Source organism: Leopardus geoffroyi, chromosome C1, assembly GCF_018350155.1.
Source record: "Leopardus geoffroyi isolate Oge1 chromosome C1, O.geoffroyi_Oge1_pat1.0, whole genome shotgun sequence".
In the NCBI taxonomy this organism is placed as follows: Eukaryota; Metazoa; Chordata; class Mammalia; order Carnivora; family Felidae; genus Leopardus; species Leopardus geoffroyi.
Genome location: NC_059328.1, coordinates 766,334 through 787,304, shown reverse-complemented (window position 1 = coordinate 787,304; position 20,971 = coordinate 766,334). Strand labels below are relative to the sequence as shown.

The 20,971-nt window shown below is 47.1% G+C and overlaps 1 protein-coding gene across 6 annotated transcripts in view; it reads left to right on the top strand.

Annotated features, from left to right (window-relative positions):
* Nucleotides 1-20,971, top strand: part of GNB1 (G protein subunit beta 1) — a 90,443-nt gene that overhangs the window by 7,604 nt on the left and 61,868 nt on the right. For 2 of the 6 annotated variants that reach the window (XM_045475300.1, XM_045475301.1), the window contains exon 2: nt 4,059-4,119. The exons of 3 other annotated variants lie outside the window; for them this stretch is intronic. The gene's annotated coding sequence lies outside the window, so the exon portion shown is untranslated. Of the gene's footprint in view, nt 1-4,058; nt 4,120-7,470; nt 7,736-20,971 lie in introns of those variants that run through there. One more of the 6 variants, XM_045475299.1, reaches the window with a different exon arrangement.

The window sequence follows — 20,971 nt, the reverse complement described above, 5'->3', positions numbered from 1 at the left end:
GTGAGGCAAAATGGGAACTAGGCCTAAAGCGCGAGTGCACCCCAACTACAGCAGCCTCTCCTGGACTGTGCCACACACAGCATTGGAGGAAGAGCTGGCAGAAAGGGATGGCCGTTTAGACAGGGGTTTTTGTATGGCAGATACTTTCTGAAAATTAACGAAGCAAACCAGATATTTCAAGGAACATTACTGACAGTATTGTTGGCAGTGATAAAATTTGAGCTTTCAGATGGAAATTCGAATTTTGGAAAACTTGATTCTGCTATCATGAGCTTGACAGCTTCCCAGTATTTAAAGACTTTTCTTGTAGGTGATGGTACTTAGGAATGTTTCTTTTTAATATTATGTAATGAAATGTGTCAACATTTGGAAGATTTGCTTAATTCAGTGAACTGGTAGTTTCCCAATGGCCTGTGTGTGATGCTACAAACTCACAGATGGTGAAAGATCCATTCAGAGCACAAATCCCACGGAATTTAAGATGTAATGGTATTAAAAATTAATTGACACAGTTTCAGATTCCACATCAGAACTTCCCTTTAGGATGCTTACCCACTTGTCAAGTTTTGATGTAGTATCAGAGAAGACTGCATGTTTATTTGAAATGGCTGTTGGGGCGCCTGAGTGGCTCAGTCGGTCAGGCATCCGACTTCAACTCTGGTCACCATCTCGCGGACTGAGTTTGAGCCCCCTGTCGGGCTCTGTGCTGACAGCTTGGAGCCTGGAGCCTGCTTCGGATTCTGTGTCTCCCTCTCTCTCTAACCCTCCCCTGCTTGCGCTCTGTCTCTCTCAGTAATAAATAATAAACGTTAAAGATTAAAAAAAAAAAAAAGAAATGTCTGTTAAAATACTCCTTCCTTTTCCAACTATGTGTCTGTGTGAGACTGAATTATCCTCATATACTGCAACCAAAGCAAGACATTACTGCAGCAGATTGCAGAAGCAGATGTGAGAGGGGTGCCTGGGTGGCTCAGTTGGTTGAGCTTCAGCTCGGGTCATAATCTTGCAGTTCGTGAGTTTTCGTGGGGCTCTGTACTGACAGTGTGGAGCCTGCTTGGGATATTCTCTTTCTCCCCCTCTCTCCCTCCCCCTCCCCCACTTGTGCCTGTTCTCTCAGATAAAACAAAAATTAAACAAAAAAGAAACAGATGTGAGAATTTAGCTCTCTCCTCTTGAGGTGGACATTAAAACAGGTAGGCTAAATAAAATGTAAAATACTGCTGTCTTTTCATCAGATTACTTCTTAGTTATTTTTTGAAAAAATGTTCTTTATGGTAACATGTAATAGGCTTATTAAACGTTTTGAAAACTTTTGTGTTTTAATTTCTAACATAGTAAGTATATATAGATATAACCCACAGGGACAAAAGCCCTCTGATTTTCAGTAATTAAGAGTGTGGAGGGAGCCTGAGACCAAGCCATCTGAACAGCAGGGATTTGGAGAGCAGTGTAGTGGTTAAACCAGCTGGGCCACATCTAGGGCACTGGCCCAGGGTGACTGCGGGACTGGAGACAGGCACTGTGTCTCCCCTTTCCCCTGCTGTTTGCAGCATTAGAGGTGTAGGATTGTGCCTTTTCCTGGGGAGAAGAACCCAGAGATTTCTGTAAAGGTTGAAAACCCACTGGTGCAGCTTGAGAGGAAGAGAAGCTCCTGAAGGAGTGACCAGAAGTTGGGAGAATATCAGAATACAGCATTGGAACGGAGGACAGTCTTGGGTGGGGGTGGGGTGGGTTGGACAGAGTAGCAAATCTGGCTGAGAAGCAGACTGGGACTATTCAATGCCAAGATTCCCCGGGGCCGAGGAGTGACAGTGGGGTGTGGGAGGCTCTGAAGCAAAGGGGTGGAGAGGCGTGTGAGGAGGGAGGGCTCCGTTCCACCCGATTTCGGATAGAGTAGCCTGGCATTGTCAGGTGTGGAGAGGAAGGGGGCTGGAGCGGGGAGCGGCAGTGGTCTGCTTATTCTGGGGGCTGAGCGGTGCCTGGGAGCAGCTGCTGTTGGGGCCAGGAGAGACACGACTCCACCCTGGGAGAGGGACGCCTGTCAGGTGGTGGGAAAGGCTGTGCTGAGAAGGAAGGCAGAGAGAGCAGGGCCCTAGAATTTCATTTTATTATTATGAAAAAATTTGTTTCAATTATTTAGAGAGAGAGCAAGAGCAGAGGGGCGGAGAGAGAGAGAATCCCAAGAAGGCTCTGCCCAGTTAGCATAGAGCCTGACTTGGGGCTCGAACTTCTGAGCTGTGAAATCATGACCTGAGCCAAAGTCAAGTCTTCTAAGTAATCTCTGCACCCGACCTGGGGCTCTAACTTACAACCCTGAAATCAAAAGTCACATGCTCTACCCACTGAGCCACCCAGGTGCCCCTTTAGAATTTCATTTTAAGGAAGGAGGTCGATGGGGAGCCTGGGTGGCTCAGTCGGTTAAGCAGCCGGCTTCGGCTCAGGTCATGAGCTCACGGTTTACATGAAGTATGTTGGGAGAAGTACTTTAGGATTTCCGTGTTGAAATGAATTCCTTCAAACCTTGACCCTCTGGGACCTCCACTTGGCATTCCCTTGGCAGTAGATGGCCTTCCATTTTGCCCTGTTGGTGATGATCCTGGTGCTGTTCAGGTTTGTGGGTGCCTCCGGTGCCAGGCACCGTGGTAAGAACTCACATCAACTCGGAGGTGGGTACTGTGAATAGCCGCATTTCAAAGCTGGCTTAATGGATGGGGGGCGCAGGCAGTGGAACCCATATTTGAACCTGAGTCATTTGCCTCCAGAGCTCTTAATTCTTACACTGTGGACCCTCCAACATGAGCTGTTTCCCTTCCCCTTTCATCTCAGAAGACTTCTGTGTGGGCATCTGCTCCTTCATGTATTATTAAAGGGAAGATCCTTCCGCTTGAAAACATATTTACCAACAGTTTTATCTTTAGTTTCTTCTTCAAGGGTTCTGTTCGACCTTCAGACATGACTAAATGACCAAGTCTGTTTTTTTTTAAGTTTTGTTTTTATTTAAATAATCTCTACGCCCAACATGGGGCTTGAACTCATGACCCTGAGACCGAGAGTTGCATGCTCTTCTTACTGAGCCAGCCGGGCGCCCCTAACGTGACTACGTCTTATATAACTTAACCCCCTAGTTAATCTTGGTATCTTCTCTGGCCACTCCTCAGGCAGGCGATCTGTTTCCACTGCTTCAATTCTGTATCCTGTCCTCATCCTCTGAAGATCTTTCTTCCCGTTCCTGTTGTTTTTATAAAGATGCCCTTTTCAGTAAATCCATTTTAATCTTTAATTTTTGCATTTTATTTTATTTTTTTTATTTTATGTTATTTTTATTTATGTTTACAATGAGTGAGTGACCTTGTGAATGCAAGCCGGGGAGGGGGAGAGAGAGAGAGGGAGGGAGGGAGGGGGGGGAGAGAGAGAGAGAGAGAGAGAGAAAAAAAAAACTTTAAGCAGGGGCTCCATCTCACAACCCTGAGATCATGACCTGAGCCAAAATCAAGAGTGGACGCTTAACCAATTGAGCCACCCAGGCACCCCTAACTTTTACATTTTGAAAATAAAATGTTTAGTATGTTTATTACAGAAAATTAGGACTATAAAATGAGGGAGGATATGATTTCCCTATCAGGAAATAAGATTGTTATATTTCATTTGTTATGTATTATTTATATTCATTTTTTTAGAAGTTTATTCACTGTGGGGGGAGAGAGAGAGGGAATGTGGGTGGGGGAGGGGCAGAGAGCAAGAGAGAGAATCCCAAACAGGCTGACGCGTGGGGCTCAATATCATGAACCATGAGATCATGACCTGAGCTGAAATCAAGAGTCGGCTGCTTAACCAGCTGAGCCACCCAGACACCCCTATGTATATTAAATTCATACGTTTGTTTTGTATTGTTCACACGTAGAAGTGCAGAGATGTTTTTCCCCCAGATTGGGGATCACTGCATAGATATTTTCATTCTAGTTTTTCTACTTTGTTGCATATTATGTGTATTTCTGAATGTTACTCATATTGGAAAACATGAACTACATGGCAAAGATTGTCCTTTCTTTCCACTGCAGATTAGCTCTACCCATGTGTTGGACATCCTGGTTCTGCTGCTGCTTAGCTTTGAGGCCTTGAGTGAGTTACTTCTATTGCATGTTCTCATCTTGGGGTACCTGGAAGGCTTAAATGAGATGGTGCAAACAAAACGTTCACCCTTCTGCTTAGCAGGTGCGAGAACTGGCACGTTGGCGTCCAGTATCACTGCTGCTTAGGATGTTTGGCCCCTTGGCTTTTCCCCTTTCCTCATGTGCTTCTCCAGACTGCCCGTGCTCTCTTGTCTCTGTGCTTGCCGTCTTCATTAAGGTTTTCAGGGCTTCTCTGCTTGGCTTTCAAATGTTAACTCCATTATTTTCCTGTGGGTGCTATGACAAATGATCGCAAACTGAGGGGCTGAAACCACAAATTTACTCTCACAGTTGTGGAGGCTGGAAGTCTGAAACCAAGGTGTTGGCTGGGCGGCTTCCTCTGATGCTTCCTTCTAGCTTCTGGTGGTTGCCGGCAATTTGGTTCTCCTCTGTCTTCGCTTGGCCTTTTCGTCTCAGCATACGTCTCTGCTCTTAACGAGGTTTCCAGTCATTGGATCAGCGCCCACACTAACCCAGCATGACCTCACTTGAAGTTAACTAATGGTATCTGCAAAGACCCTTTTGCAAATAAAGTCACACTTACAGGTGGATAGTGATTTTTAGGGGATACCGTTCCAAAACCCACCGCAGTTACCTATAGCTTCATCCTTGACCCTGTTCTCCTTGAGGGTTCCTAACTCCTTCTTTGCCACATCTTTACCCTTCTTTCATGGCCAGACTTGTAAACTGAAGTCTCCGTTGCAAGTTGAAGAAACCAACACAAGAGAACTTAAATGGAAAGTTAAATGTTTTATAAGGATTCTTGATGTCTCTCACAGAACCAAAGTTCAAGAATAGAGGTGGGCTTTTCAGTCAATGTGGAGTCAAGGGATGAAAAAAACATTTGAGAATCTGTCCATCTCATTTCCATTTTCCTTGTTGGCAAGCACCTCTCTGCTTCTGCTTCAGGTAACAGTGCACTCCGAAATGGTCTTACTCCCCCCCGCCCCCCCCCCCCCCCCCCCCCCCCCCCGTTTTTAGTATATTCTGCCTCTTGGCATTGAACTGGGTTGACCAACACCACCTCTTTGAAACACTCTCCTCTCTCAGTTCCTGGCTCCTTCTTACCTTTTGTTTGTCCTTCTTGATTTCCTTCCAGCTTTCCTCTTTTACCTGGCCAGCATGTTCTCAGTTGTCTGGCATTTCTCAATCTTGAGTCTAGGATTCTTTCTGTCGTTTGGCTCTCCTTCGGTGATCATGTCTGTTCCCATCTGTTGTCTTTTTTGTTGTTGTTTTTTTGTTTAGGTTTGTTTATTTTGAGAGAGAGAGAGCAAATGGAGGAGAGGCAGAGAGGAGAGAGAGAGAGAGAGCGCGCTATCTCAGGCAGGCTCTGTGACGTCAGTGCAGAACCCGACGCGGGGCTCAAACTCATAAACTGAGATCATGACCTGAATTGAAGTCATCTGCTAAACTGACTGAGCCACCCAGGTGCCCCCATTGTCTTTTTTTTTTCTTTTTTAATGTTTATTTTTGAGAGAGAGAGAGAGAGACAGAGCACGAGTGGGGGAGGGGCAGAGAGAGGGAGACAGAATCCGAAGCAGGCTCCAGGCTGTCAGCTATCAGCACAGAGCCTGACGTGGGGCTTGAACCCGCAAACCGCGAGATCATGAGCTGAGCCGAAGTTGGATGCTTAACCTACTGAGCCACCCAGGTGGCTACCCCAGTTGTCTGTTTTAAAGGCTGTTTACTGATGTTTTGATGACTTTCAAATTTATCTCTCCAGCCTTTCTGACCTACAGACCCATCCATCCGCTTGTCAGCCCCACATCTCCATTCCTTTTGCCGTTTTCAGTGCTGAGTCACTAACCCTTTTAGGTCTCGGTTTGAGTGTCACCTCCTCACATAGGCTTTTCCTGGTCACCCCTCTTCCTAGCCACGTTGATTGGCCACACTTAACCACCTTTATGGCATTTCATCTCATATAGTGACAGAATAGTGAAAGTCCTGCCTCTTTTTTTTCCCTAACTGGCCCAGGTTGGAAGTAGAGGGCACCTCCATTGGGCTGTGTATGTGGGCAGGGCTGGTTCTGTGCATCTGACTCCCTGGAAGTGTCCATCAGTTCATCTGTAAGCCCAGGACTCGGGGATTTTAGACCAGTGCCCCAGCGAATCTGCCACACGGTCAGGCTTGGGGACAGTGGCCTATGAGACCATGTAGCCAGGACCTGAAGTTCTGGGCGGTTTTCTCAAGAATGGGTAAGAGAGTTATTGGCAAGACTGGGGGTCTCCTGCTGATGGGATTTGGGTTTGGGGTGGCTGCTGTGGACCCGGAGAGATGAGATGGGGGTGGGGAGGGCATCTCCTAGGCATTGGTGGAGTCAGCCTGGGAGTCTTGGTGCCAGATGCTGATTGGGAACGCTGTGAAATCGTGCTTTTTAAATCAATAAGTGGCCATCATGCTCTCTTTACATTTTCTTAAAATAAAGGAACTGACCAACACACATTTCCTGTCACTTAAAACTTGACATATTCAGGAAGAGGCTGAGCTGCTGAGGAACAGGCTGCACTCTGAGGAAGTTCCCTTAGGCTGTGAAAGAAGGGCTTTAAAATAGCTCTTGTAGTCCAAACATTTTGCTCCCAGATTTAGATAAGGCGAACTTAAAAACAGTAATAAAATTGAAAGCTTCTAAAATTGTTGAGATTAATTAATTAATTGTAAGTCAGTGGGTAAACGATTCTTTTTTTAAGGTTTTTTTTTAACATGTATTTCTTTTTGAGAGACAGAGAGACAGAGCATGAATGGGGGAGGAGCGGAGAGAGAGGGAGACGCAGAATCCGAAGCAGCTCCAGGCTCGAGCCGGCAGCACAGAGCCCGACGCGGGGCTCTAACTCACAAACCGCGAGATTGTGACTCGAGCTGAAGTTGGACGCTCAACCGACTGAGCCCCCCAGGCACCCCACGATTCTTTTTTTTTTTTTTAACAGCAGAGCAGCTTTGTAGGAACTCCTCTTGTTCCTGTACTGATTCAAAGAACTTGGGGCTCCTGGGGGGCTCAGTCAGTTGAGCGGCCGGCCAACTTCAGCTCGCATCACGATCTCGCGGTTTGTGAGTTGGAGCCCCGCGTGGGGCTCTGTGCTGCCAGCTCGGAGCCTGGAGCTGCTTCGGATTCTGTGTCTCCCTATCTCTCTGCCCCTCCCTTGCTCCTGCTCGCTCGCTCGCTCTCTCTCAAAAATGAATAAAAGTTAAAAATAAAAACAAAGAACTTAGCAACATGTAGGCATTTATATAATAAATATACCTCTTGACTCTATGTTAGTTTTTTTTTTTTTTTTAACGTTTATTTATTTTTGAGACAGAGAGAGACAGAGCATGAACAGGGGAGGGGCAGAGAGAGAGGGAGACACAGAATCGGAAACAGGCTCCAGGCTCTGAGCTGTCAGCACAGAGCCCGACGTGGGGCTCGAACTCACGGACCGCGAGATCGTGACCGGAGTCGAAGTCGGACGCTTAACCAACCGAGCCACCCAGGCGCCCCATCTATGTTAGTTTTTAAATGGCCGAACATGCGTTGGTCTGCAGCAGTGAGCGCTCTGGATGGAAGAGAGACTGCTCTGCTCCTGGAAGTGGTACGTTTCTCCATCTCCAGTACAAGCTTTTTCTACTTTGCTTTTAATTTTGATCTTTCAGATCAGCCTTGTACAATAGAATTCCTTTTCTGTGATGGGAATGTTTTATGATCTGCGTTGTTCAGTGTGGTAGCTCCTAGCCATGTGTGGCTATCGAGCACTTGAGATGTGGCTCAGGTGACTAAGAAACTTTTAGTTTTATTTAGTTTTAATACAGTTAAGTTTAAAAAACCACATGTGGCTAATAACAACTCCTACTGGATAGCACAGTCCTAGACTGAGTGTCTGGGCTGCCATTAGTAGAAATTTGGGAGGTTTGAGGAAAAGTCTCCATATACGGAGTGAGAATTTGGGAAATTAAAGTCCTTTCAGTACTTCTGTTTAGCAACCCTTGCCTGTCTAGTTGGGAAACTACATCGTGTGAATCTTGGGGTGCTTGTCAGATGCGATAAATGTATGTTTAAAAGAATAGTTCAGGGATGCCTGGGTGGCTCAGTCAGTTGAGCGTTCAGCTTTTAATTTCGGCTCAGGTTGTCATATTGCAATTTATGGGATTGAGCCCCTCATCAGTCTCTGCGTTGACAGCTCAGATCCTGCTTGAGATTGTCTCTTTCTCTGCCCTTCCCCCACTGTCGAGCTCACATGCACTCTTGCGTGCTCTCTCTCTCCCCCTCCCTCTTAAGATAAACATTAAAAAAAAGAATAGTTTATATTGTATATAGAACTGGAATTTTGCTAGTCAAATTTACTTTTTTTTAATGTTTATTTTTGAGAGAGAGATTGAGAGAGAACGTGAGAGGGGAAGGGGCAGAGAGAGAAGGGGACAGAGGATGTGAAGAGGGCTCCATGCTGACAGCAGAGAGCCGATGCGAGGCTCGAACCCACAAACTGCAAGATCACAACCTGAGCTGAAGTCGGAGGCTCAACCAAGTGAGCCACCTAGGTGCCCCCAGTCAAATTTACTTTTAAATATTTTACACCCCCCCCCCTTTTTAAAAAATATACACAGTCCCTAAACTTGCTGTACTTAAAGTATCTGGGATCTTGGTTTTGGCCAGTTTTAGCTATGTATGTCTTCCTGTGGTCTTTGGAGCTCACCCAGAAGCTAGGATTTGAGTCTCTGTTGGGAGTCAGGCACTGAACTGAAAGGGCCCTTGAGGTACTTTGGTTTTGCATCTGTCTTGTTTCTCCTGTGGGAACAGAGGAGCAAACTCCTTGTGGGTAATCTTTGCAGGATTGGGTAGAGGCCACCACAGTGTCTGTTTCACTAACTGTCCTTTGGCGATCGAGGAGGAAAAGAATACGTAGGTATCAACCCAGATCTGAAGTTAACAGAAGACTGCACAAGGAGTGCCCCCAAAGTAATGAATCCTTCCTTCCCTTGTGGAAGAGCCAGTTCCCCTCGAGGTGCAGACAACATTCTGCTCTTGCTTTTTGTCTGGAGATGTTTGTAGTTGTCACAGCTTGGGGTGTGCTATAGGATTGCTACTCCACATCAGAGGGTTGGGCAGCTCAAGATGTCAGCAGTGCCAGTGTTGAGAGCTCTGACTTAAACTGATATGCCTTCTGCAGTGACGAAAAATCCATCATGGCGTACGTTAGTTACTTACCGCCGCACAACCACAAACTGCCCTCCAATGTAAGGATGTAAAACAATGACCACGCGTTCACCTTTGTGCTAGGGCAGGGCTCTGCCGGGAGAGCTCGCCTCTGCTCTGCATGGTGTCGGCCGTGCCCACGGTTGCACTGGCAGTCATCTGGCAGGTGGGCTGGGGTCTGCACTTCCTGGGCCTCACCGGCGTGGACTTCTGGCCAGGGTGCCTCTGCTCTCCGCATGCCCTCTCCAGCAGACCAGCCCAGCCGTCCTGTGGCTGAGTTTCAAGAGGGCAGGAGCAGAAGTTGCTAGGCTTCTTGAGGCCGTGCTTAGAAGTCACACAACGTCACCTTAGCTGCATTTTGTTGGTTAAAGGCAAGTTACAAGGTCCAGTCCACACTGTAAGTATAGGGAAATAGACTCTGGATCTTGATGGAAGGACTTGCAAAGAATCGGTGCATTTTTTTAAAACCCACAGATCTTTCGATAGAGTGGCATTTAGAATTGCCTGCTTTAGGATGTTGTCCAGTTAATATTAAGATTTCTGTGGAAAGAATTCTAACAATGAACATTAATTTGTTTCAGTTAATTTAGCAAATATTTGCCAAATACTGTGAGCAAAGACACTGTGCTTGTTAATAAGTACCGGGCAGTAGTTTCTGATTTTCTGATGGCGGAGACAACAAATTTCTACCGTTATGGTGAGTGTTGTCGGATACTAGATGGAGAGGGGCGTGGTTTAGGGCAGTTGGGGAAGACCTTCCTGAGTGGATGACACCTCAAGGGTGAGAGGGAGCCAAGTAGGTGAGGGTAGAAAGAAGTGATTGCAGAGTTCTTGAGGTGGGGAGGACGCCTGGCCAAAGGGGAGTGCCCAGGGAGCAGAGTGGTAGACGTGCATGTTGGAGGGAAAATGTCCTCGGTCACCAGTTTGCCCAGAACGGTTTTCAGTGTGCGCTTGGCGAGCCGTGGTTCTGTCTGGTCAGTGCCTTTGACTTTCAGAAGTGCCCTGGTGTGGACAGTGCAGATTGTGGTTACCACACCATGGAAGAGAGTTTGGATTTTTCCTTGGTGCAGCGGGAAGCCATTGAAAGAGTTTAAGCAGGAAGTGACAAGATGTGAATTTTAAGATTGTTCAGATTGCTGAATGAAGAATGGATTGTTGGGGGAAAAAATAGAGGCAAAGATCATTTAAAGGAGGCACTTTTTTTTAAGTTTTTTTTTTTTTTTTTTTAGCATTTATTCATATTTGAAAGGCAGAGAGAGACAGAGTGCGAATGGGGGAGGGGCAGAGAGAGGGAGACACAGAATCTGAAGCAGGCTGCAGGCTCTGAGCTGTCAGCACAGAGGCCAATGCGGGGCTCGAACTCACGGACTGCGAGATCATGACCTGAGCCAAAGTCAGCCGCTTCACCGACTGAGCCACCCAGGCGCCGCTAAAGGAGGGATTTAATGAAAGATGATGTGCCTTGGTTAAGGGTGGAGTGAGGAGGTGGGAAGAGAGGGGTAGATTTCAATCTGCTCTGGAGGTGGAACCAGCCAGAGTGCTGGTGCTGGTGGTCTGGGCGAAGGAGCAAGGGAGAGAGTTAGGCTGCCTCCCGAGTGTTTGCTTTGTAGACTTCAGGGTGGTGATGTGGGCCCCTGGGATGTGGCCGCATGGGCGGGGCAGGTTTGCTGGCTGTCCAGTGGGGATCAGGAGCTCTGCTTGGAACATCTGAGGTTCCGAATGGCCGTAAGACGAGCGAGTGCTGGCTCATCAGTGTGTTCTCCAGGAGTCCAGTCTGGAAGTCAGAGATAGATGCTGTCGCCTGTGCACGGGATTGGCGATGGGAGTAGGAGTGCCAGCCATCAGCGGTCTGAAAGAGGCATGCACAGGGGCAGCTCTTCAGTAAGCAGGGTGGGTGGGTAACTGCTCTGAGAGAGTGTGTTGAAGGGTCTCTTTGGCTGAAGGACCGCAGGTACTAGGTGGTGAACCTGTGAGGTAGAGCTGATTGGGGTGAGTTGGAACATGGGAGGTGAGGAGGGAGACGCCAGCCATGGAGATGGGGTGGCAAGAAGCTTTGCCATGGAGGGGCAGCGGGAGGGCTTAGGCCTGTTGGAAGGTCAGGTGGGCCCAGCGGAGAGTTGTATTTTTAAATAGGGAGACTCTAAGCTTCTGTTTATTTGGGTGCATGCGAATCCCCCAGGGTCGTGATCAGTGCAGACCCTGACCCAGGCCGTGGGTGCGGCTGAGGCGGGGCTCTGCCAGGCCCCCCGCCAGGCTCCTCAGCGCCTCCCTTGCTGCCGTCCCTGGGCCGTGTGCTGAGAAGCCACAGTGGTGGAGGACATTGGTACAAGGGAGAGAGGCGGTCACAGAAGGCTGACACCCTGGGAGCCAGGGGTTCTCCTCCATCGGTACTGCCTCAGGCCCGTCTCCTCATCTGTGCCGGCCGTTTGGTTGGCCTTTCACTTCAGCTGCTCTCACGGCTTTAAAATTTGTCCTAATCAGTATGCTACTCTGTCCAGTTGAGCAAGTTAGCTGTGACCCAGGACACGTGATCGACCGGCTTTCAGCAACTCTTGTGAGGTTAAACAGCAGTTTGACTTAGTATAAAATTTAATTTGTTTGCTAACCGAGCAATGGGTTGAACCAGTTACCTTTTAGCAAACAACACTTTAGTGTCATTTCAGCAGTTCTCCTGTGCTGGAGTCTGCATAAAATGCCTGCCAAGCTCAGAATTTGAAGGTTTGGATGAGACAGAGTGACATCAAGAAAGATGGTTTTGAGGGGTGCGTGGGTGGTTCAGTCAGTTGAGCGTCTGGCTCTTGATTTTGGCTCAGGTCATGATCTCACAGTTTGTGGGTTCAAGCCCTGTGTCAGGCTTCGCGATGACAGTGCAGAGCCTGCTTGGGATTCTCGCTCCCTCTTTCTGCCCTTCCCTCCCTCCCTCCCTTCCTCTCTCTCTCTTTCTCTCAAAATAAATAAATACAATTTTTTAACGTGGAAAAAAAAAAAAAAAAGAAAGATGGCTTTGAGGGGCGCCTGGCTGGGTCAGCCGGTGGTGCATGCTACTGTTGGTCTTGGGGTCGGTAGTTTGAGCCCCACGTTGGGCGTGGAGCCTACCTTAGAAAGAAAAGAAGAAGATGGCTTTGATTGGGAGGGAGTGGGATTGGATTTCAAACAAAACAAAAGATTTTTAAATCCAAGACTCCCAGCAAAGCAGCATGACAAGTGGGTGCAGGTTAACTTAGATACTCCCTGATGAACTGAATATAAGTAGCTCTGAGGCTTTATACGTAGTGACCTGTTACAAAATCGGGGACATTCTTGGGGGAGAAAGTTTTGAGGGTAATTGGGTCATCTGGAAGAAGAGGCAGAAAGGAGGAACCAGCTACATGATGAATAACTGTGATTAGACAAACAGGTTCCTCTCACTGCCACCCCCTCGTCTTTCCGGCTCATTAGTCCTGTGAGTGAGACGGCCGAGATTCACCAGGGGAGGAAGCGGGGACAATAAGAAAGTTCCAGGTCCACGCACCTGTGCTGCTGCTCCTGCCCCTTCCTTTGACCTTATCCTACCTTAGAGATCCCTGGGAGGATCAAGATGCCTGTGGGGCCCCGGCCACAACTCATGCCTGTAATAAACTGTGTGGTTGCTTTATAGTGAAGTTCTGTTTTTAGTGCTATTACAAAACTCAGTAACTTGAGTCCTGAGTATCAAATAATGAATAGAAAAGACAAAGGAGTGAAGGTTCATGACAAGGGCCATGAGTCCTTATGAGATGCTTTTTTGCAAATAACTTATTCTTTTATAGAGACTAACTTTAAAGATAATTTTTTGAGTTCTTAGGCATGTAGACCAATGCCATTTTCTTTTCTTTTCTTTTTTTTTTTTTTTTTTTATGGCTATTAGGTCTGAACCTTTTCTTTTTATAAAGAGAAAAGTGTGTTTAAGTCAGTTGTAAGACTATATGAAGAGCACTTAAGCAGCATTATTGAAGACAAGAGAGGACTTGAACGGGTGTGAGTGCAGAACTTGAATGCGGGTTACCTGTGTACACATGCTGACGTATTTTAAAGATGTCACTTATTGGGGGGGGATGGGTATTTGAGAGGAGCCTGTTCTATGAAGATGAGGGGGGAAAGTGTTCTATTTGATACAGATTTAAAAAGTATTATAAAGCATAGGTAGATGGAACAGAGTAGGCTAGATGACAACCTGTCGCCTTATGGGAATTTACTTCACGATTAGTGTGGCGTCTTAAATGAGTTGGGAACGGATGGATTTTAATGTGAAAGATGTTGGATCAAGGGGCAGTCTGCTGGGAAAAATAAAGTTGAAAACTCCACACTCCACAGCACATACAGGTTCCGGGTGGATTAAAGGATTAAATGTAAAATTAAAAACATGAAAGTACTAGAAAAATATTGGGGGATATATTTTATAACCTTAGAGGTGGGGTGTGTGAGGAAAGGATTTCTTCACCTGACACTAAGGCTACAAGCCATAAAAAGATTATCTGCTGAAGTACTCAGAAGCTGTCTATATCAAAAGACACCTGATGGACGACCTTTGAACTGAGGCTCCAAAGCAGACAAATTGGAGAAAATATTAGAAATGTATATGATAAAGGGTTGATATCCTTAGTATAAAAGAGAAAATTCCAAAATAAATTATTCTGGCAATTTCATTTTTAGGAATTTATCCAAAGGAGAAAATAACAGAATACTTATTACAACGTTAGTTATAAAAACAGTATTAAAAACAGTCTCTGTTTGAAACCATCACCTTGAATTTTGGAGGTAAAAGAAAACATTTGTCAATGGTGACTAGAATATAAACTCAGTGAGGGCAGAGAGCTCCATGACATGTGCTCTGACACGGTAGTATGTCTCTGAATATTTGGGGAATGAATAAATGGTTGAATCTCCCTGACTATCACTAGGGATTGGTTACGTTGAGGCACACTCACAGAATACTGTGCATCTGTTTAATTTTTTTTTTTCAACGTTTATTTATTCATTTTTGGGACAGAGAGAGACAGAGCATGAACGGGGGAGGGGCAGAGAGAGAGGGAGACACAGAATCGGAAACAGGCTCCAGGCTCTGAGCCATCAGCCCAGAGCCCGACGCGGGGCTCGAACTCACGGACCGCGAGATCGTGACCTGGCTGAAGTCGGACGCTCAACCGACTGAGCCACCCAGGCGCCCCTGCATCTGTTTAAAAAACGTGTAAGGTGGCCCTTTTTTGTCACGAGGAGATGGCCACAGTGCAGTAAATTGGGAGGAGGGGAGAAGGATTATGTATAGTGTCATTTGACTCATTTGTGAAAAATTATGCACCTGTGTATCGAGGTCTAGAAGAAACACATGCCCCTTTTCACCCCTGTGGGTTGATGGGGGCAAGGGACACGTTATAGTAAGGGACTGTTTTTTCAGTATTTTTTGTGGAAAATTTACCAGCATCATGATAATTAGGGAAAAGAAATTTTCATTTTGGAGGAAATGTAATGAAATATCATGACTTAATGTTTGAACGTATTAGAAGCTTCTCAAAGGTAGCATAACTGAAGTAAGCGTATTACAGAAATCTCAGCGGTTTGCGCTTTTTTTATTGAAGTGTAATTGACTGAGTTCACCTTTGAGGCAGATGATTTTTACTGGTGCTGTAGTCTGCTCCTTCATAGCATCTTATGTTCCTGGTTGCTGTTTTTTCCTGCATCTTTTCATTTTTTGTAAAAGATTTAATGCCACGGGTATTGTTATAATTGACATAGAACAACTGCAATCTAAGTGTTTTTTATTAAGAATTCATGTTTTTAATTCAAATGTTTATTTTATTAGAGAGAGAGAGAAAAAGAGCATAAACGGAGAGGGGGAGAGAGAGAGAGAAAAGAAAGAGAATCCCAAGCAGCTCCTGGCGGTCAGTGCAGAGCCTGACACGGGGCTCGATTCTGTGAACTACAAGATCATGGCCTGAGACTAAATTCAGAGGCAGATGTTTAACTGACTGAGTCACCCAGGTGCCCCTTTTAAGATTTTATTTATTTTTTATTATTTTTAAAAAATTTTTAATGTTTCTTTATTTTAGAGACAGAGAGACAGAGCACAAGTGGGGGAGGAGCAGAGCGAGCTGGAGACAGAATCTGAAGCAGGCTGCAGGCTCTGAACTGTCAGCACAGAGCCTGTCGTGGGGCTCAAACCCACGAACCAGGAGATCATGACCTGAGCTGAAGTTGGACCCTCAACCAACTGAGCCACCCAGGCGCCCCTAAGATTTTATTTTTTTAATTTTTTTTTTTTCAACGTTTATTTATTTTTGGGACAGAGAGAGACAGAGCATGAACGGGGGAGGGACAGAGAGAGAGGGAGACACAGAATTGGAAACAGGCTCCAGGCTCTGAGCCATCAGCCCAGAGCCTGACGCGGGGCTCGAACTCCTGGACCGCGAGATCGTGACCTGGCTGAAGTTGGACGCTTGACCGACTGCGCCACCCAGGCGCCCACCTAAGATTTTATTTTTAAGTAATCTCTACACCCAGCGTGGGGCTTGAATTTACAACCCCGGGATCGAGCGTTACATGTTCTACCAGTGGAGCCAGTCAGGCGCATCTGGTGGTTTTCAATAACAGTACTTTATTTTTTTTAAATATTTATTTATTGTTTATTTTGAGAGGGAGAGAGGGAGGGAGGGAGGGAGGGAGGGAGGGAGGGAGAGCACATGTGCAGTGGGGGGAAGGGCAGAGAGAGAGAGAGAGGGAGAGAGAGAATCTCAGGCAGGCTCTGTGCTGTCAGCACAGAACCCATCGTGGGGCTCAGTCTCATGAACCATGAGACCTTAACGTGAGCCAAAATCCAGAGTCGGAAGCCCAGTCAACTGAGCCACCCAGATGCCCCTAGTAACAGTACGTTAAAGTGATGTCAGACGGTAACGCTGCAGTCAGTTTGTCTAAGGCAGTGAGGCAAAACCAAAGACCTGGTGGGATTTACTGAGTGAAGCTCATTGTAGCTGATGTGGACTTCAGGTCCTGGGAAAGAGTGGAGGCGTCCACACCATTCAGTGGATACCAAGATGTGGAGGGCAAGATACTGGTAGATGTTCAGCTACACTCATAACCTCTTGGTTAACATAGAAATTGTAAGGGATAGAATTCTACTTCAAGTGTCAATTTGTGCGTGGGGGGAGTCTTCTGTCGAATGGATTTTCAGAATTGACTGTCAAGATCATGTAGTTCGATTTGAGGAAGCAGAGCTCATTTCTTGGAGCGCGGGAGTGTTCGGGGCATCTGACGTGTGAGTGCGCTCTCCAGGACAGCAGAAGCCGCTGCTTGGAACAGAGTTGGTAGGTGAGAAAAGACAACTCTCAGTGAAATTAGGAGGTCAGCTTTTGGTTCTAAGACAGTGGAGATGGACAGCATGTAGCTACTGTGGCCTGTATTTTAGGATGGTAACTGTAGCCATGTGCCCAGCACTGTACTCTAAGCCAGAGGTTGGCACAGCTACATCTGCTGTCTCTTTCTGTGTGGCCCAGGAGCTAAGAATGAGCTAAGAATGTGTTTTACATTTTTAAATGGTTAAACCAGTTGGAAGGAGCGTACTTTGTGACATGGGAAAGTTAAGGGAAATTCGAGTTTGTACCCATAGGTAGTTGTATCAGAGCACAGCCTCAGTCCTCATGCATGTCTGTGGCTGCTTTTGTGACAGCAGAAGCAACAGCAGAACTGAGTGTGTGCTTACAAAGCCCCGGACATTGGCTGCCTGGTCTCCACGGGAAAAATTGCCACCCCCGCTCTGAGCTCTTGACCAGCAAAGCATCTTTTGACCTCTTACCAGCAGAGAAGCAGCAGGTCTGAGGGTGAAGCAGTTGACCTGAGGTCACAGGGCTGGGACCCAAACTCACCCTCTGATCCCAGACTCTTTGTGCAACTGACCTTCAGCACGGCCTCTGCAGAAACACTGCTGAACATGGTTCCCCAGGAATACGGGTTGTTGAACTTCACAGTGTTCCTGTTGTCAGTCATGTGCTGACGTGCACTAAGCTGACAGAGTATTCCGCAAACAAGATACATAGAGATAGGTTTTCTAAATTCTTCCAGTTTAAATTCCCTCTGGAGTCTTACTGTGATGTTTGAAATTCGGGTGTTTATGTACTGGAAGTACCTTCTTGGAAGGAGAATTTCTCTGGGATGGATACTTGTACCGAGGAGGGTCTAAAGATGAACTCTGAGGATAAGGCGTAAGTTCTTTGGGTTTATTTATTTATTTTTTTTTTTAATTTTTTTTTTTCAACGTTTATTTATTTTTGGGACAGAGAGAGACAGAGCATGAACGGGGGAGGGTCAGAGAGAGAGAGGGAAACACAGAATCAGAAACAGGCTCCAGGCTCTGAGCCATCAGCCCAGAGCCTGACGCGGGGCTCGAACTCACGGACCGCGAGATCGTGACCTGGTTGAAGTCGGACGCTTAACCGACTGCGCCACCCAGGCGCCCCTGGGTTTATTTTTTTTTTTAATTCTCTTGTAGTTCTCAGGACACCTGGGACATACTGGGACTTAAATCAGTGTGGGCTTAGCCATGAGAAAGGCATTTCTATCTCTGAGGAGGCATTTCTGTCAAGATGGTTGTTAACGTGTACAACTGTGTGTAGTGTCAGTTTCAGGTGGCCAGCGCCCCCGCCCGTCTCCTTTCCAGGGCAGCAGCCACTGGGGCGGCGTCGCCTGTCTGAATTGTCCAGTGTGCTTTCACTGGGGGATGACCTTGAATATCGCCTATGTCAGTCATAAGTTCTTGCACGGTTTACGTGGTTGGGCATTTGTCACCTAGTCTCTTTGTCCTGCGCGGCCCTCATCGCTGCCTCTGAGCTCGCACTGCTCCGGAGCCTGCCCACCAGGAGCTGCTCTCACGGAACTGCTTTGATGGCTTGGAAAACCTACAGGCCATTCATGGACTCTGTTGACAGGCAGTGGGGAGGAACAGCGACTGAATTCTCAGAGGGACATTTGCGGTTGTTACGGTGTGGGCTGTACTACTGGTATCTCCTAGGTAGAGGCTGGGGTGCTGTCCGGCACCCCGCGGTGCACAGGGCTGCCTGGTGTGAGCGCCCCTGATCTCTGGCCTAGCACCACACCCTTGGAAGGTCGAGGGCTGTGGGCTGTGTAGGGTCCCCTTTTAGGTTGTGGTGGCAGTTTGTGTGGCCTTGGCCCACTGCGATTCGAACTCAGCTGTCTTCCCTCCCCATGGTGTTTCCGAATGTCCCCAAGGGGTGATTCCCTGCACTCCACTGAGCTCTCGTTTGTTTCTTTATCTTCCTGCGGGGCTCATTAGTTCTACTTCCATAAAAATGAAGTACTTTATACCACTGGGTAGTAAACTTAGGAAGCGGGGAGCACAGCCCCCAAACTGTGAAGAGGAGTTGATGGGCAGGCCACACCCCAGTTAGATGCTTGTCAGTCTCCTGATTGCCCGGTCTGCCAAACCTTGGAGGCTCAGAGCATTCCACTCTTAGCCAAAGAGCCAGCCCCTCTGGCCGAGATCCTCCTTCCTGCCAGACCTGGGAGAGGTGAGGGTGTCCCCAGTGGTCACTGATGGCAGACTGGGCCACAGGGAATGTGCTGCTTGTGTCCCGTTTCACCCTATACGTGGTCGCCAGGGTGTTGTCCTGATGGGCACGTGCCACTTTTACACACACAAATGTGAGTTTAAGTAGAAGGCAGGACGCGTGGGGGGCCCAGTCGATCAAGTGTCTGACTCTTGATTTTGGCTCAGGTCATGACCTCTTGGTTTGTGAGATTGAGCCCTGTGTTGGTCTCTGCAGTGACAGCGAGGAACCTGCTTGGGATTCTCTCTCTCCCTCTCTGCCCTCCCTTGCTTGCTCCCGTGCGCACTTGCTTATTCTCTCTCTCTCTCTCTCTCTCTCTCTCTCAAATAAACTTTAAAAAAGAGAACGAAGTAGAAGGTAGAATTCACATCAGTTTCTCACATCTGTTTCCCGCTTCACCACTAAATACATCAGTGTGTATTTTTGAGAACACAGACGTGTTTTTATAAAACCACGGTTCACTCATCAAAATTTGTAAATTCAACACTGATACCAAGTTGTTTCCTGTTTCCTGTTTCGTTAATTGTCCCCGTAATGTCTTCTACAGCTGTTCTCCCTGGTGTCCGGGGTCCAGTCAGTCCAGAACACGTGTTGTGTTTGGAGGTCATCTGCATTCTTTGAGAATCTGTAACAACCTTTCCCTCTTTGTCTTTCTTGCCCTTGACATTTCCAAGAGAACAGGCCAGTTATGACCCTCACTTTGGGTCTGTCTGGGCTTGCTAATGGTTAGATTCAGGTTTTGCATTTTGGACAGAATACCACGGGAGGGTTGTGTCCTGGGCCTTCTCTGGTGAGCGTTTCTGGCGCTCTGCACTGCTTCGAGGGTCCTGTCTGAACCCTGTCAAGGCTTGGGCTGTGTCTGCTGTGTCCCTCTGCACCAGCTCTCAGTGTCACTTGCCCTGCGCATGCCAGGCCCACTGGGAAGCTGGCTTCGGCTCTGCTGTGGCTGCCCCTGCCCTTCTCTTTCTCTCTCTGTGCCCCAGGGATCCAAGGTCTCTGAGATGCACCCATCCTCAAGGCTGCATTTCAGAACTTGCTTTCTGTGGGAACAAGTCTTCTAATAAGCAGTTACTAAGTTCATCTTGGGTTTCGTTCAGAGAACACAACGATGAGGAAATCAGTTCCTACCCTTAATGAATTTATAGCTTATTGTCTGATTTTATGGCTCACACCTGAGGTGGGGGCAGAGCGTAGGCGAGGCTCTCTGGGTGGAGTGGGGCCAAGTGTGGTGGTGTAGGTTGGTGAGTTGCCATCCTACTCCCTCTCTATCCCCCAAGGCCCCGGTCTGAATCTTAATGTAAAGATTCCCAAATTCGTGGCATGTGTAGTGCTTCTAGGATTTTCACAGTGCCCCTACGCCAAGATAAATACCTAAAGTTACCTTCGTTGAGTCATTAGAGCCAAAGAACTTAAACATTTATGTCCCAGGAACTTACCAGTAGTCTTTTTATTTTTTAAGTTTATTTTTATTTATTTTGATAGGGATCTAGAGAGCAAGTGCGGGAGGGGCAGAGAGAGAGGGAGACCGAGAATCCCAAGCAGGCTCCATGCTGTCAGTGCAGAGCCTGATGTGGGGCTCGAACTCACGAACCGTGAGATCATGACCTAAGCCAAAATCAGATGCTTAACTGACTGAGCCACGCAGGCACCCTCTTAGTAGTCTTTTTAAAAAGGAGTATCAGTACATTAAAAAAATACTTTATTGTTAAGTAAACCACTGTTGTTAACTAATGGGCTATGTAGCTTCTCAGACTTCAGTATGAGACTGGATACCACCACCTTCATTTCCTGTTCCATGTTGATTTTCTTGTAGTGCTTCCTTTATTATCAAAGCAACCGCTGCAAACCTCGCTTTGCAAGGATGTGACGTCATCACAAAGGATGTAGTGCCATCTGCTGGTGGAACTGTGACCTAGCCACTCACGCTAACTGCTCCCTTGGTGTCTGTCCGCTGTCAGGTTTCTCTGTGTGTGTCTCCACTTTAAAATATCTCGTGGTGTTCTGTGAGTTCGCTGCAGCGTCCTGGGCATCTCACCGTGCATGTTGGGAGCTGGGGTTTCAATGGC